Raw genomic sequence first — 17,696 nt, 5'->3', positions numbered from 1 at the left:
TTCACTGTCTTCTAGAATATCAGTTAGCAGACATTTGTCATTTAATTCACAAAAGGTTACAGTGTTCTTTCCTTCTGATTGGTGACAATGATTTAAACATCACGTTCTGCTGAATTTCCTATGCTCGCTGCTTGGATGAGCAAACCAAACCAGACATTGATCTTGTTCATTTATTGCTTTGTCCACCATTCTTAGCTACCCAAGTTTTGTTAATTTGAAAGGTTTATGAAAAAGAAAGCTTCAAAAATTACTTCAGCATCTCAGTTCCATTTAGGTACCAAATTAAAAGAAGCTGGACTTTAGTTTCTCTGTGAAACAGTTCTCTACATTACAGGAAGTAATAGCTTTTCCTTATCCTATCAGATACTGCAGAGATTCTGTTGTGAAGCTTGAAGGTACTATAGCAGTTAGGGCTAGTTATAAATTTCAGATGAAGAAACACTGGGAAGAGAGCATGATTACCTTTAATCTTCTTCCAGTTTCATTTCTCAGCCTTAGCAATTGTCAATGCTAGAGAGAGTAATTTCAAAATTCTGCACATGCGTTGTTCCGAGATAACAATTCGGTCATGTTATGAAGAAGAGTTTTATTTAATGCAGATTGAATCTGAAGCGCTAGGAATATCAGAACTGTATTTCAGTGAACAAATTGAATGTATTTGATATTAACAGAAGAGAAAAAATTCCGCTGCTTAATCTATCAGTATGTAGTCTGAGCATTTATATAGCTGCTTAATATAAATAACACCAATCCCATAAAATAGCCATATGAGAGAAAGGAAATTTTATTTGGTTTACTTTATGATAGTGAAAAGTGCCTACACCTTTTAAGACATTCTGACTGAGGTTAGTATTACCTATAGTGCCTTATTAAGAAGTTTAATGGCAATTCAAAGTGAGAAGTTATTCAGACTCAATGCTAGTTAAGTACTTTCTTCTAGGTCAGACTTTTAATTGGCTCTAACTGTGAAAAAAAAGGGTGGAGGAGTATAAAGAGAGAGGAAGAATTTTGGTGCATTGACTCAGTGATCAGACAGAACAATATTTTAAAGTGGAAAAGAAAAAACATAGGTTTACACTGGAGATTGTAGTAGGTGGTGTCTGTAGGGAAAAAAAATTCTCAGCTGTATACAAGCTGTATGAATAAAGGGAAGATTAATTAAGTGCAGCGACTGGTGTTCCTTCGTAGCAGGAAGTTTATGACAATGTCCTGAATTTCAGACGTGTAGAATTACTGTATTAGCTAAGGCAAAGGATGCTTAGTCAAAGTATGTCTTCAGTTTATCTGCATTAGAGTTTGTTGATGTGTACGGTACTAAGCCTTTCCTCTTTGAGATCCTGACACACACTGAAGCTGCTGAACATGGCTGGTTCTAAGCAGAGCAACTGCCTAGAGCCACAAAGCAGGCAACTGCCTTTAGCAACAGATTGCTGGTTGCTGGAGGTGCAGCAAAAGACCCCAGCCCAGCCACCTGCTTTGGTTAAGCCATATAGCTGTTGCTACAGCAGGAGGAAAGCTCAGGCTGGGTGAGTGGTGGGAACTTGTCCCAGGAAAGAGGGCAGAATGGTTGGCTCCTTCTTGCAGCTGCACCAGTCACTGTCTCCTTTCCTCACATCTTGCAGAACAGCAAATCTTACACCCCATGGCTTTGTTTCTCACATTTCTGTACCAGCTTCACTGCTTTTCTTTACCTCCCCACTGCGTGTCCCTCCTGGTTCCCTTCCACTCAGGTTGGTGTTCAGTGGCCCCCCACAGAAATGATTCAGTTCACATGAGCAGCAGAAAATAAAGCTGATAAAGAAATGCAAATATTTTTTCTGCTTGGCTAACAAATCAGTTCAGTGAAGATTCCAAAAAAGCACCATAGCCAGCTGACACAGCTGTGAGCAGGCAGATGAGAAAGCAGAAGCAGAGAAGAAGGGAAGAAGAAACAGGTCTATCCCTTTCAGTTACAGCAAGTTGTTAGGCTGCCTCAGCAGTACGGTGGAACTGTACCCCAGGGCACAAGGAAAGGTCAAAAGAGTCCTTTCTGCAACTGTTATAATGGACTAATATAACCGTTGACAGCAGTGTATCAGCAGTTCACAAATACAGAAGGAGAGCAAATTAGTTAGGATATTAATTGTCAATTTTTTTCATAGTTCCTGTTCTTTTTCTAATTTCAGAGTTAAGTGAGAGAAATGTTTTCATCTATCCTAATTGGATTCAGAACAGTAGCTGAAACAAGAGAAGTTTCCTCTTAGGATGGATCTTTTTGCTGTGCATTCCAGGTGCCTGTTCATTTCTCTTTTGATCATGTGAATGTTTTACTTCAACTTTCATAAACAAACATTTGCCTTAGATAATATAAAGAAACCTTCGAGTATTATGAAAGCACATTCCACCACTACAGAGCACTGTGAATGGCCAAGCATTCTTGCCAGAAGACCAGAGACACACATATTATTTAAACAGAGAAACAAAGGGTGAAAGGGCTCAGGCCATTGAAAAGTCTATTGTCTCTCTTTCAAGGGACTGTGGAGTTTAGGTTATGAAACAGAAATCAGATCAGACCGAGATCGAGCCAGATGGCTTTGCCACCTGACAAGGTTAGGCGATCTGTCTGACCTTGTTAGGAACCCAGAGTGAGTGGTAAATAATGCCCACTTGCCACTTGCTCCTAAAAAGGTTTTTAATAGTGAAAACCTAACATGTTAATTATGGAGCTTACACCAGTAGAACTAATGGGAAGATAATTTTACTGGCCTGCTACGTTTATTCCATTATTACCATGAATTGCACGGCAGAGGGCCCTGTAGTACAGCTGCAGATAAAGAATGTTATTTTATAAAGCTCCATTCATTTTCTGATGCTGAGATAGTTGTTTTAAGCAACTGGAGGCTTGCTTGTATTTGTCCATATGCAGTTGTTTTCTGTCATCTTGGAAACACCAGCCATTAGTAAAATGATGAGCAAATGCAGTTTTATTATGTTAAAATTCATTACTCCATTGAACAAATAATATTTTCTGGCTGAGGGAATTCAAACTAGGAATGGCTTCTGTAATAATTCATGTAATCTTCTACACACATGCAGAATACACATAATGTGTTACGAAACCAGAATAGTGATATTTTTCCACCTTACCCCACAGTATAAAAAGATAGAAAAAGGATAGGGTTTTATGAGTAACAAGTGACAAATCAAAGGTAGGCTGGAACAGCTAGCAAAATATTTTTACAAAAAGCTGTGCAAACACATGAACTAATTTATCAAATATTGTAACTGAAACAACTTCTGACTTGTGTCCCAAGACTGGAATTTAACAAAGCTTATGACTACCAGAGAGGTTACAAAATATTCTTTCATGTATTAACTGGAAAAACGCAGAGACTAAAATGGTCCAAATCTGCGGTTTCAAGGGTTGTTTTGGAACACTGATTCCCAAAGTTTCCGTGCTATGTTCCTCACACTACAACCAAATTATGTTCAAGGACCATTTTTGTTCAGCCACACAGAGCTGTTGTGGTCATGTGAGCCCATGCTATAATCTCTGGGGTGAAAGACTGTGGTTTTAGCAAATTAGAAAGTAAAGGACTCAAAAAAGGGCAGAAGGGAGTCATAAGTAGATGTGCCAAATGTCTGAACCATAACCAGGAGTAGGAGAGTATACACCAGGCCAGTGGAGTTCCTGTGCAGACCATCACCCACAAGCAGAGATGAGTGTCTAATGCTGACATTACTTACACTTTTTCAAGATTTGGCAAAGAAAATAAACTCGGGGCTGTTGTGTACTGCTTTTATGGAGAAGGGAAAGGAAAAAGGAGATATGGGAAAAGGAGCTAGATGAAAAGAGTTAATGCTCCTCCTACCTGCCCAGGGTAACAGTTTTGACTTACTCTTATCTGGACTTTAAAGGTACTGGGTGTATTTTTAACCTGAACACCTGGGAAATGATCTCATACTGTCCCAGTTAACCCTTGGTACATGCAAGTGAATTCAAAGGTAGTGTGTAGAGTTCTGATAGCCACTTGCTCCTCAATGAATGAGTGTTATTAATCTGTGATTCTCTCTTTTTCTTCCTTGCAATTTCCCTTTTTCTTTTTTGCACAACCAGAAATTTTTCCTTTGGATTTTTTTTCCAGATCTTCCTTTCCAGCTAAAGATAGCTACCACATTCCAGATTTCTTGTTTGTGTTAGCATCTAAGTTTGCAGTTTATCTCCTAACTATGATACATTATTTTGATGCACTCAGCACCCCACTGGCTGATTCACTGCATGTAATTGCATCCACAAGCTTAGCACTAATGCCTTTAGTGTCATCATACTGTCATCTCTATGAATTTGTATTAAAGAAACATAGAAAACTTCCATCTGCACCTGGCAACAGAAAAAATATGTATGACATTAGCAAATACTGACATGATCTTGCATCCTGATAAAGTTTGTAAAGATTCACTAAGAAAAAGAACTATAATTAAGTCAACAAGAACAAATGCATTACATTGTATCCAAAGAACTCTTGCACACAGAGTATGTCAAACAATCTGAAAATACTGGTGCTGATATTCTGCTATTATGGGACAAAGTAAAAATGAAGCTTCCGTTGTAACATTGAATATCTTTTTGATAAGGTAAGTGTTAGACTTCATTAAAAATGAAGTGACTCATTACAGTCTTTGGATAGTGGGGAAAAGGACAAAAGCAATTTCATCTTTCCATTAACAAATTATTTAAAATCTTTGTACTGATACATTTCCACTCTAAAAGATGCTGGTTTGGGATCTAAGAAAATGAGATTACCAATAGATTAGGATCTATACTGTGTGAGCAGGTATGGTAGAAATGTTATTAAATTTTATTAACATCTCTTATTTTCTTGTACTATGATTAATTATCCTGATCAAGACTGAGGTCCCACTTCAGCTGGCAGTTGGCAAGTTGAGCTTACAACCTAATTAAAAAATGTAAAAAGTAGACAAGAAACAGGGAAGTAAAATACCTTCTACAAAATCACTAGTATGTCAGATAAAACTGGTGAGAAACCTGATCCTGTTTCTAAGTGCAAGGATGCAGCCAAAAGCCTGGCTTGCCTCCTTGGAGCTAAGATGAATGGAGATCTGAAAATATGTGGTGGTGTTCTTAGGGAATGTAAGATTACGATTATTTACTAGTTTTGGACTGGAAATGGCCTCTTGTATGCTGTTCTCTTCACTACTGGATAACAGATTGTTTGCTCAGACCCTTTAGAAAAGTAGTGGTTGCTGAAGAAAAGTCCTCAAATAATGAATTGTGGAATTTTGTTTGGTAAGGACTGAAAAACCCTAAAAGGTCAGGCCAGAGTTCACTTAATAGATAGAAGACTTTTAATTGGCTTTCAAAAACAGTAGATCAGGTCTGTAACTGAGGCATCAAAAATTGTCCCATCAATAGAGTGAATGCATTTCTAAGTTGATGTGCATCTGGATTCTAATATACTTGTCATTATGCAAATTTGAATAGGAAGATGTATACATTTGCAGATGGAAATAAATAGATTCTAGGCTATTATTTGTTAAACCTTTGCTCATAACACTGCAGCTTAGCTGCTTTTATACAGAACTACAGCTGCAGAGAAGCCAGAAGAATTCAGCAATCAGACAACATAAGAACAGTGATTTCCAAAACATCACTGTAGATGTCTGTTTTATTAGTTTTCTTCCCTTGTATCTTCCACTAGCAAGAGCAGCAGTAGGCTTGGATTGGATTCCTTTCCCCATCTCCAGAGAAAGCGGGACTGGTAAAAACAGTATGACCATCCCTTCCCATTTTTCAAAAGCTAAAGTTGTCATTGATTTGTGGTGAACAAATACACAGAAACACCCTTTTGCATGCCTAGGGGCCATTGCTATTCCCTTTCTTTCCAAGTTTCAGTACTGGCTATGGGAAGCTGGCGGGTCGAGTTGTCCAATTCATATTGGTATAGCACCATGTTTGGCAGAAGTATTCCTCTGTGCTTTTATCAACATATCAGCTCTTCTAGAATTGGACGGATCTCTTCTAGATGAAACAAGCAAATACACTCTTCCTTCAGTTCTTGCTTTTTAAGCCTGGTACCTTTATTGTCAGTTCCTAAATGTGATTTTTGCTGATGTGGACACTCTTTATGGGTCAGCAGTATTTGCCCAAAGTGCATCACAGTCAAAAAAATTTTTTTGCATTGTAATGCATGGACCTTGGATCACTTTCCTGGAAAACTGATACTCCCAGATAATTCCACATAGGCAGAAACTGTTGCTGACCTCTGTATTATCTTTGCATTATCTCTAGAAGCCTTTCTGCAAGTGGTTTTGCACTAAGAAATGCTTTGCAGATATTGCAGTATTGGTATTACCTGAAGCTTCTAGTCACTCTAGAAAAGATGTCTAATTTTGTAATTACAGAAATTACTTTTGAAAAAGTCAGTAATTGCCAGAGACATGGATAATGTCTGAGATATCACTGTCATCAGTTATTCTGAGCACAGTGTTATTTAGTTCATAGCATACTGAGAGCTCACAAGCTAACAGCTCAGGCAAATCACTGAAAGTACAAGCTTAAAGATCTCCCTTGCCTTCTGATCCTATCCTGCAGCTGTCCACAGATGGTGAGCTCTGGTAAATTATTGTGTGCGGAGTACAATGACATTGGTGGTATGTGAACAAGAAAAGAAACACTTAAAAATTGTGCACTGACTTGAAAAATATATCTTAGCCATCAGGAAAGAGGCTTGTGATCCTTTGTACTTCAAAGACATGCTGATAAATCTCACTTTTTAAGGATTAGACATAAGTATCTTATGGATACCAGGGACAACAGGTCAGGGAATTACAGAAAAAAAAAAAAAAAAAAAGAAAAAAAGCAGCAAAATAAGGAATTACTGTTATGAGTCATTAAACAAAATTCTAGTTATGTTTTATGTACTGTTGAATAAAGAGCTCATTGTTATTTATTAAAGTACCATCATTACCTGATAAACCATGTTAGAAGAGGATGGATTTATTATTGTTCCCATACAACTAAAAGGTTAACACCCTTCTGACTGCAAAATAATACACTTTCAACTAATGGGAGCATTTAGCATTTAATAGAGTTGTGAAAAAATGTCCTTGATATTTATTAATAGACTGATACCATTTTTTAGGGCCAGCTCCTAAAATCTTCAGACACTGATATGAGATTTAAAGCTTTTCTCAAGTAGTTTATCTTGAGTATTCTACTTGCAAATATTAATATATTGAAAGATCAAACAAAAAGTATGGGCTCATACTGTTTCAAAATTTATTTTAATGGAACTATAAACAGCAGGTCAAGTTGAAAAACTCACTTTCTGTTCCTACAGGTTTTTCTATTACTACTTTTTGAACAAGTGGTATCTGAGGTGTCATGGCAATGATGCAACTACTAGTGTTACTCTTTAGAGAATCACCGAGTGTGGGGGTTTTTTATTTACTGTGACTTAATGTCATTCTAATGAAAAAAAGACTGATGAAGAGGTGAATAAGCTGTTTTCAAAATGTTCACCTGTCCATTATTGGGGACTCTCAGTTAAATTCAACAGCAACATCTTGTACTACTGTGAGAGGCATAACACAGTGATCTCAGTGAATGGACTATGGGGACTGAGTTTTATCATAAGCAAGATATAAAAATTCCTGTGATGGCAACTGTAAAGAGCAAAAGAAAATATTCATGACATAGATATTTTATTTACATTTTCTGGGTAAGAACACTGAGATAACCAGATCTGTCCAGGGCAGTGAGACTTCCTGCTCTTGTTAATTCAATAGCAATAGGTGTACCTCCTGTGGTGCTGAAATCCTTAGCCTAAAATTATTCATCCTTACATCAGAATTCAGTTATCAGAGGTGATCAGTATCACTTCTGTTGCACTATCTTGGCTAGTCAGTGTTGTCCACTGATACATAGCAGCCTGTGAGGTACATCAAGTAGTCTCTCAAAAAATCTGTTTCTTTCCTTGTGTAGAACGGTCGACACATTTCCGACATAGGTAATGGCTGTAGGTAGCTGTGTCTTTTCTACAAAATGAGTTCATGTGCAGAACCCTGGAAATACTGTTCTAAATGTGAAATGCTTGGACATCAACAGTTCCCAAATCAGTATTTATTTTCTTTGTTTCTTTGTTAAGGAAATTAGCTAAATATAGTGAGTATTTTTCAGTTAGTAGACCACATGTTGATGGAGTACAGGCATCTCCTGGTAGGTGTGAAAGAATTTAAGAAGAAAATGTGATGAAATATGCATATTCTTTCTGTAGAAGAAAGAAAGAAGGGAAAGAAGCTCTGTCTGGAAGGATTTTTACTGTCCTTCAAGTTAAAGAAAAGGAAAGGTACGTTACTTGAGCCTTTTCTCCCACAGCCCTCTTTAGAGACTTAGAAGATGAAAGTAGGAACTCTTTGAACATGAAAACCTTCAAGTTAAACACGATTGTTTGGTATTTAGTAAAAGAATTTAATGAACTCTTACCAGTACATTCCTCATATATCTTCATTTGAAGCACTTGCAATATACACTAATATATCCAGAAAAAGTACTACATGTGTTCAAAGGAAACTGCTTTCCACTTTGTACTTTTGTATGTAAATTAAATTGCCTGAGCCATTAACACATTGGAGAAAACATTGGAGAAGAGAGTTTTAAGTAAGTTGTGAATATTACTTCATTCCCACAGGCATTTCACTGAAGCCTTTTAGTCATTTAAATCTAGGGGTTTGGGTACTGTGTATTTCTGTCCTTGTGTTTAAAATTCTATTCTCAGTTATGAAAAAGTGCGTTTCCTAGGGACTCTACATTTTTCTATTACTGCAACAGCATTACCCATAAATAAAACAAGTATATATTTGCTGGAGGTAGAGCTAACATCTGATACAGATCATGCATTAAGTATGACGTGATATGGTATCCAGTTGGAGGGAGTTAATTAAATGTGGGAGAACCGTAACTGAAGCAAGGAGGCGAGAAAAAACTACAAATTAAACAGAAGCTACTGTTTAAATGTTTGCACTTTACAAATGATTGTATAGCTCATGTTCCATTTTCTTTTCTGTAGGGCCTTATATAACTACCACCATGACAATGGTTAGGTATATTCTTATGGTGTATCAAGTGAAATAACTGAATGTCACATGTAAGCTATTCTAGCCCTCTTCCTTTCCAGTCATGGATGATGGAAATCTGTGAAAAAGTGTTGTTTTATATCAGCTGACTGGACCCAGGAATGTATTTATATACCATTAATGTAAAGTTATCTGTGAATATTAGCTGCAAATGGAAATTAGTCCTGTAAAAAAAATTCACATTTGCCCCAAAACAGGGGGAGAATACTGCAGAAGTTATTTAGGTGCCTAGTGAAATCAATGAGACATTTTATCTACATACTATAAGAAAGTTTGGTCCTGTGATTCGCTAATCCCTCATGGATTTCTGATACAATCTCAGAACAAAGATATTACATTAGATGGAAACCCTGCTGAGAAGAGATGTCAGTTAGGTATAGGGGGAACAACATAGAGACTAAAAAAGCTATTTTGGGGAAGAAAGAAGCTTGCCAAGTAGTTATCTTCTTTTGGAGAGGCATGAGGCCCAGGGTGAATTAAGAGTGTTCTATACAATTGAGGTAGTGAGTTCTCTGGTTAAAATCCTGGTGATTTCCCTTTCCTTAGACAGTAAAATACATTACTTTTTTCTGAAGCTATCTCTGTAAGAGAGACATTCTGCTGGAGTTATTCCCTGTGGAAAGTTGATATTCCGTCTTCTTTACCTAGCCCCAGGGAGTGTCTTGAATCTTGAACTCAACCACTGCAGAAGTTTCAGACAGTAGTTGCATAACTAACATGCTTAATCCATAGGGGGAAGAAAACATGTCAGAACTAAGATGGTGTGATAAACTAAAACTGTCATTGGGGCACAGAGTGAAAAGTAAATTAGTGAAATCAGAAAGCTATTTTCTTCATGACTAGCCACGATGATGATGACAGTAATTTGCCATTCACTCAGCCCTCTGTCCGAGCCTGATGTACAGGGAAGGACACATTCATCAAAAAAGGAGCATGTTTAATCAATTCATGCTATGTTCCACACTTTACTTCATGTAATGTTTTAACATTATGGTGCAACATAGTCACACCCACCCATATAATAATTAGTGAATAATTTATTTTCCACTGTGGCAGCCATAAAAAGTCAATGGACCTCAATGTGCAATAAAAGCAGAGGCGTAAAAGGATATATAAAATTTCCCAGAAAGGCAACTGATCCTGAATTTGTTGAAGCTACTGACAAAATTGCCTTGATTTAAAGTAAAATAATGTATAATATTTGATTCTAATAGAGAAAACTTTTATGCCTATTCCTAGCATCAATGGACATGACCCCAAAATGCATTACAAAGATCACTAAAATTGTTATCTTAATTTATAGGTGGGAAATCCCTTTCACAAGCAGTGATGTAATTCCATCTCTGTTTATTTTTCTGCAGGAATGAAACCATGGATGTCTATAACTAAAACTATGAGGTAGAAACAGAACTCTGATTTGGAGACAGCAGAAGACCTTCTGTCTAGTGATGACAGAGGTATTCCAATATATTATGTATACCCTTCAGCTACCGTATTACAGTAGTATTGAAGCTCCATCACAACAAACAATAGCTGATCAGGGTTTTCACTCCTGCACTAATCACTGGAATGAGAAATAGGAAAAGTGAGAACCAGGAGTCCACAACAGGTCTTTGGCTGACTTTTTTATTGCATTTTTACTGCCAAGTAAACAGCTCACAAATCGTCTCCATGTTTAGACAACTTTAGGAAAACACATTAAGGCAGAAGTTTTAGAAGTGAATTGTTGACCGCTTTGAAGCTGATGCCTCCTGACATAATAACATAGGAAACTTTTAAAAAACACTTCCTATAAGAACATTTTAACACTTGTTTTGATGCTATTCATATATATTTTTTAAAATGTTTACTTCCAACTTAATACAAATGCTCCTGCAATTATTGTCACATACACTGGATCCTGCTTCACCTTTGGAACAATAATACTGCAGGTATTTCACATACAGCTCAATGCATAATACAGTGGGGAATAGCTATCTGTACAGGTTTAAATGCAAATTTTAATTTCTCAATTTTTCTTTTGCCATTATGTCTTTCTGTATTCATTCTCTTGGCTAAGAAATCACTTGTCTTTTATGAGTGCAAATATTCACAAAGAGTCAATCATTCATTCTCCCACAGGTGAAATTCACTTGAGGTGTGGGGAAAAGTACAAAAGGGCTAAATCTCTCCTGTATTGAGACTAATGTTATTACTCAAACAATAAAATATAAATGAAAAAGGTATTCAGTCATCTCTACTCATTGCCAATTTCCTTGTGAGATCTGCTCAGTATATGTTTTAGTTAAAGTGATTTAAGTATATCTGTTATTCTGGTCTTACGTTTGTTAGGGTTGCCTTTTACAGGTTACTGTGGCTTTTTTGGTTATGGTACTCAGGATTTTATTTTGCATTTCCAATTTTTACAGGTCTAGCTAAACCTCTATTCCCTCTCTGGTTTTACATGGTCTGTTTTTATCTTTTCTGGAGTGAAAATACCAACATTCTTCACATTTCTAGATATTAGGCTACAATACCAAGTTACCAAGCAACCGTATGTAATATATGGCTAGACTCAATACTTCTGGTTCTTCCATTTGGGGGCTTGTCATCAGTGGTCATTAGTTCTTTTCTGGACTGTGGGTTAGGTCTTCTCCGCAAGAAGCTCCACAGCACCAGATGTCTAATTCCCCAAATAAGGAGATCTGCTGAAACACCCCATGGCTCATTTCTGCCGCACATGCTCAAGTTTCCTTTCCGAAAAGGTGGGAGCTAGAGGTAGTGTTTGCCCAGGTCTCATACTGCCATGGAGTTGGGATGTTGCTGGATGTTTGCACAGTCCAGACTGCTATTCCAAAGTAGAGGCATAGCTATTGTGACCTTTAAAAATCAAAGTCTTCATTTTACTGACAAGAATAAACCATGCGAGGAAAAAATTATTTTCAGTCAGCAGCCTGTGTTCATAATTATTTTGTTGAAATTTAGTATAGTGCATTGACCTAGGTTCTTCAGACATTTCATTGCTTTCCTGTGTTAGTCTAAGCTGCTGAAATAGCTTGTCTACAGCTATTCCTCAGTGAAAAAGACAGGGAGAAGGAAAGAATTGAATCCAGTTAAAATCCCTTAGTTCTTGTTAACGCCAGGAATTTTTCCTCAATATGTCTGAAAAAATGAAATAGTCTCAGCAATGTACTAAGTTAGACTTCAAAGCAAGTTCTGCTACAGTCTCGTAAGCCCCAGTGGTTTGCTTAGGAATGCCTTGTTTGGAGCCATTTTCCTTCATCTTCTCTCAATTTGTTCTCTTGTTTCCTCACTGTTAAGTGGATTAGTATACATTCTAACAGCAAAGCTGGTATAGAATCATAAAATCATAGAATCAAAGAATCATTTAGGTTGGAAAAGACCTTCAAGATCATCAAGTCCAACCATCATCAATGCCCAGTAAACCATGTTATGGAGTACCCCGTCTACGCGCTTTTTGAATACCTCCAGGGATGGTGACTCAACCACTTCCCTGGGCAGCCTATTCCAATGTGTGAAAACCCTCTCAGTAAAGAATTTTTTCCTAATATCTAACCTAAATCTCCCTTGCTGCAACTTGAGGCCATTTCCTCTCATCCTATCTCCAGCTACCTGACAGAAAAGACCAGCACCCACCTCACTACAACCCCCCTTCAGGTAGTTGTAGAGAGCTATAAGGTCTCCCCTCAGCCTCCTCTTCTCCAGACTAAACAGCCCCAGCTCCCTCAGCCGCCCCTCATAAGACTTGTGCTCCAGGCCCCTCACCAACTTGGTTTGCCCTTCTCTGAACACGCTCCAGCAACTCAATGTCTTTCCTGTAGTGCGGGGCCCAAAACTGAACACAGTACTCGAGGCGCGGCCTCACCAGTGCCGAGTACAGGGGAACAACCACCTCCCTGCTCCTGCTGGCCACACTATTTCTGATACAGGCTAGGATGCTGTTGGCTGCCTTGGCCACCTGGGCACACTGCTGGCTCATATTCAGCCGGCTGTCAACCAGCATGCCCAGGTCTTTCTCTGCCAGGCAGCTTTCCAGCCACTCTTCCCCAAGCCTGTAGCGCTGCATGGGGTTGCTGTGACCAAAGTGCAGGACCCGGCACTCGGCCTTGTTGAACTTCATACGATTGGCCTCAGCCCATCGATCCAGCCTGTCCAGATCTCTCTGTAGAGCCTCCCTACCCTCAAGCAGATTGACCCTGCCTCCCAACTTGACGTCATCTGCAAACTTGCTGAGGGTGCACTCAATCCCCTCATCCAAATCATTGATAAAGATATTAAACAGAATGGGGCCCAACACCGAGCCCTGGGGAACACCACTTGTGACCCACCGCCAACTGGATTTCACCCCATTCACCACTACCCTCTGGGCTCGTCCATCCAGTCAGTTTTTCACCCAGCGAAGAGTACACATGTCCAAGCCATGAGACGCCAGCTTCTCAAGGTGTATGCCATGAGAGACAGTGTCAAAGGCCTTGCTGAAGTCAAGGTTGATAACATCCACAGCCTTTCCCTCATCCGCTAGGTGGGTCACCTCATCATAGAAGGAGATCAGGTTGGTCAAGCAGGACCTGCCTTTCATAAACCCATGCTGACTGGGCCTGATCCCCTGCTTGTCCTGGACTTGCCATGTGAGTGCTCTCAAGACAAACCGTTCCATAATCTTCCCCGGTACCGAGGTCAGGCTAAGGTATGTGATATTAAAAGCTAACACAGGAAAGTTTCTCTGGTGATTTTGCATGCAAATTGAGATTGGATCTTTAGAAGTTACATATATTTTTCCTTTTCCATCCCTATGCCTAAATTGTTTACAAACAAAGCAAAGTGTCATTCTGATAGTTGAAATATCTTGCCCAAGACCAGTGTCCAAAAAGAATATTATCGTCAGTGTCTATTTTACTTACCTACCTATTTTATTGCACTTTAGCTTTCTTATCTCACCAAATATCAACAAAATATCTTTTCAGTCTCTTCTATGAGCTTTCTACTTGCTACTCTTTCTTGAATGATCTGTTGGTAAGGCACTGTACCCAAAACCAACTTGTCACATTTTGGAATCTAGCATATAAACTGCACTGCCAGTTGTCTAAGTTAGCCTTCATCATAAGGCATTGCTCATTTAAACTTCTGCCACAAAGAACACCTCATTACAAAACTTTCACAGTATCCTGTCTCAAACTTCATTAGATAAGGAGCACTGCCTGCCTGTGACTTTTGCACTTTTTTAAGTCAATAAGCTACACTTTCAAAATGTTTACAAACCACCTGGCTCATATTTAATTTTAATTAGACTGAATCTGTGAAAATAACTCATATTTCTTGTAATTAAATTATCTAAAAGAACAACAGTGACAAAATATCAGATCTTGTTATAGGTATACTAATGCCTTCTTCACACCTAAAGATAACATTGCAAATTGCTGTAAATGGTGAGTGATTTTGGATGGTGTTTTCAGAATACCTTAAGATTGTCTTAAATTTTCTTCCATAGACTTGCTGGGAGTTTTATAGTTGATTTTAAGTGGAGTGGAGGGAAGGCAGGTGATGCTTAGATCTTTTAAAACATGGACATTATCCTTGTTCTTTCTGAGTCAAGTAGGTGTTCCCTGTGGCTGTTTTGCTGACCTGCTTGGGTTTTTCAGTATGAGAAGGTTGCCTGAGAAAGGGCTGCATACAGTCTTCACAACTGAATCCAAGAAAAGGACTCACTAGAATTTCTGATCCTTATTTAACAGAAATGTTGGGATTTTTGGAGGACATTTACTAATTGATCATTTATATATGATTATAGCTTTATGAGAATCTTACAATATTTTAAGAGGGACCACAGAATTTGATGATACATATATGTATACAGAGAAAAGCAAACAAAAGGATTTTACCCTGGTTTTCTAGCTCATATGCATGCATCTGTCTAATCTCAGACCTAGTCCAATTTAATGGAAATCATTAAGACTCCCACTTACCTATCTGATTTCATCATTACAGAGGGAAGATGAAACAGGTGTTGGAAAAAAGAAAATACATTTTTCTCATCAGGAATACATTTTGTGTGTTAAGCTGGTTCATTCCTGTTATGTTTCCCTGTTCAATTCAATATTGCTTCCTGCCTGCACGGAGAGAGTTAAATCAAAGCAGACTATAAAGAGGTTGTTAAAGGACCAAAGAGGAAATGTAAAACAATGACACAGATAAGAATAGCTTCAGATACATGGCTTCAAAGTAGTTAAGATAATAATGGCTGGGTCATCACTTGGAGAAAAGCTAATGAGCTGGCTCCATCCAGGCTAGAATGGGTACTCTTCCCAAGGCTAAGTGGGGGATCAAAGAAGCCTAAAACCTCAAAGAACTAGAAAAGGGAGGGAGCTTTGGGTGAGCCAAGAGAGGTTTCCCAGAATGTGTCAATTACAGAGCTGACAGGCTGGGAAGGCTCACAGACAGAAAGAATGTGCTGCAAGCAATGTAGGCTGTTCCTCCTGAGGGGGAGACTAATCTGGATTTATCTAAATTATAGAGTGTGGAAACTTAGGCTGCAAACATGCATATAAAAGAAAACCATTATTTTTTGAGTTAACACCTGGGCCTGCAGACTTTGTTTCTTTGAATTAGTGAACAAATAATATTTTGCTATTAAATAAGTGTGGTCTGGATCTTTCTAATTAGCCTTTCTAGCAAAACTCCTTCAGTAGCTAAACCCCAATTGAACATATTGAAGTAATCCTGATGGTTACCCAGGAACTGTTACCCAGCTACGATGGGGCATACTGCCAGATTTCTGCTTAGGAAAGTAAGTACCCTGGGCCTGACACCACTGTAAGGACATAACCTTGAGAAGGGACAACGTTCAATAACCATGAGGCATTCTAACAGTAATGGACCAAAATGTGCTATGAATTTCTAAGCAGATCTTCTATGGATGAGAAACAGTTCTATAGTGAGGGCTGGTGATAGCCCAATATTGATGTACGGGTATGTATTGTTAGGCATATGCACTTAATTTGTTCAAGATACTTACATTTTTAATGCGGATTTTTATCTCACATTGACCTAATCTTTTAAAGTAACTAAGACATAGGTGGAGATAAAAGATTATTGTGAGCTAGATGATGACCATGGAAGGATTATTGAATATAACAAGGATGTGGGTATTCAGTGGGCCATTTCAGCAACGCGTTGTTAACTTAATTTCACAAATACCTTCAACTAGGAAGAGGCAAATAGTGTTATTTGAAGAGAAAGAAATCTCTCTGGAGAATTGTTTATTTTATCAGACTACAGAACCCCTCACTTTGTGCTACCATCATACCTTACAGGGAATCAACAAAGTTCTTTCCAGTTGAGCACTGACAGCAGCGCATACTAAACTACGATCTTATGGTGCCGAAATGCGGTAACACCAGATGAAATATGCAGCTGCTCTCTCCATGTTCTCTTTTCCAGAATTCAGTACAGTCTGTTGATACAAACTAGCACTTGGATGGAGACTTGCCAACACAGCACATGGCTCAAGTGAAACAAATGAGCATTGAAGGACATCAAAATGCAGAAAATTACTTTTTAGACTTGTTATGCTATTGCTTGTATGCTTTTAGGCTTTGCTTGTATGTATCCTATTTAGAGAACCCCAAGTATGACTGTTATAACTATACAGGCAATCTGAGATCAGATAAAACAAACATCAGTGATTTAGTCATTACTGTATGATTTTTTGAAGTTGTCATTGAATCTACTGAATTATGCCCTTATAAAAGCATATGTTTTCCTGGATACAAGACCTTACTTCTATAGATCACTTTCTCTCACTGGAAGCTTTTTGTGAGTGGCAGTGACTCTGACTTAATGCATCTTTTTTCTAAGTGGTTTCTTCTCTATCATGGATTTTTTTTTTAGTATTGTTATTATAAGTTTCCATAGAGATAACATTTTTAATAGCCTAATCTATTTTAGCTCCATAACCCATGCCTCAATTCTATTAGAAAATGGTCTGCAGAGTCACCAGGGTATAAGAACCTGATTAGAAAACTTGGTGCACTGTCTTTTAGAAAGTATCTTTGTGTTATCCACAGCAGAGGAAAATGAACTATCCAGTGAAGTTATAATACACAAAACTAATTCAAAATTTCAATGACTACTCACTTATTCAAATGGGTATCCCTAGAGAGAAGAATTGAGCAAACTGGTTATAGGTAATCTTATGATAATATCCTTACACCCCTGCAATGCCTTTCTTGTCAAGATATTTTACAAGTAGATACAACCCAAGGGTTGTAGAAATAAAAATAATTTTAGCCCAAATAACACTGCTTTCAGTGGGACAAGCAACACTAAAGAAGGACAAGGAGAAAAGATTATCTTTATTTTGTGAACCTGCAGTGGGAGTTAGACAGAGAATGTGAGGAAATTGGACAAAGCAGTAAGGTGTCCACATCTTCCTTAATGAAGGCTATGAAGAATTTGTTGACCATGAATGATAAGGGGTTTGCTCTATGTCTCATCCAGAAGACTTCTTATTGCAGCACAGTACCCACATAAACTTGGAGGCCTTGCAATGACTGTACTAGTCT

This window comes from Aquila chrysaetos, chromosome 9 (genome assembly GCF_900496995.4).
Source record: "Aquila chrysaetos chrysaetos chromosome 9, bAquChr1.4, whole genome shotgun sequence".
Taxonomy (NCBI): Eukaryota; Metazoa; Chordata; class Aves; order Accipitriformes; family Accipitridae; genus Aquila; species Aquila chrysaetos.
Note: the sequence above shows the minus strand (reverse complement) of the source record.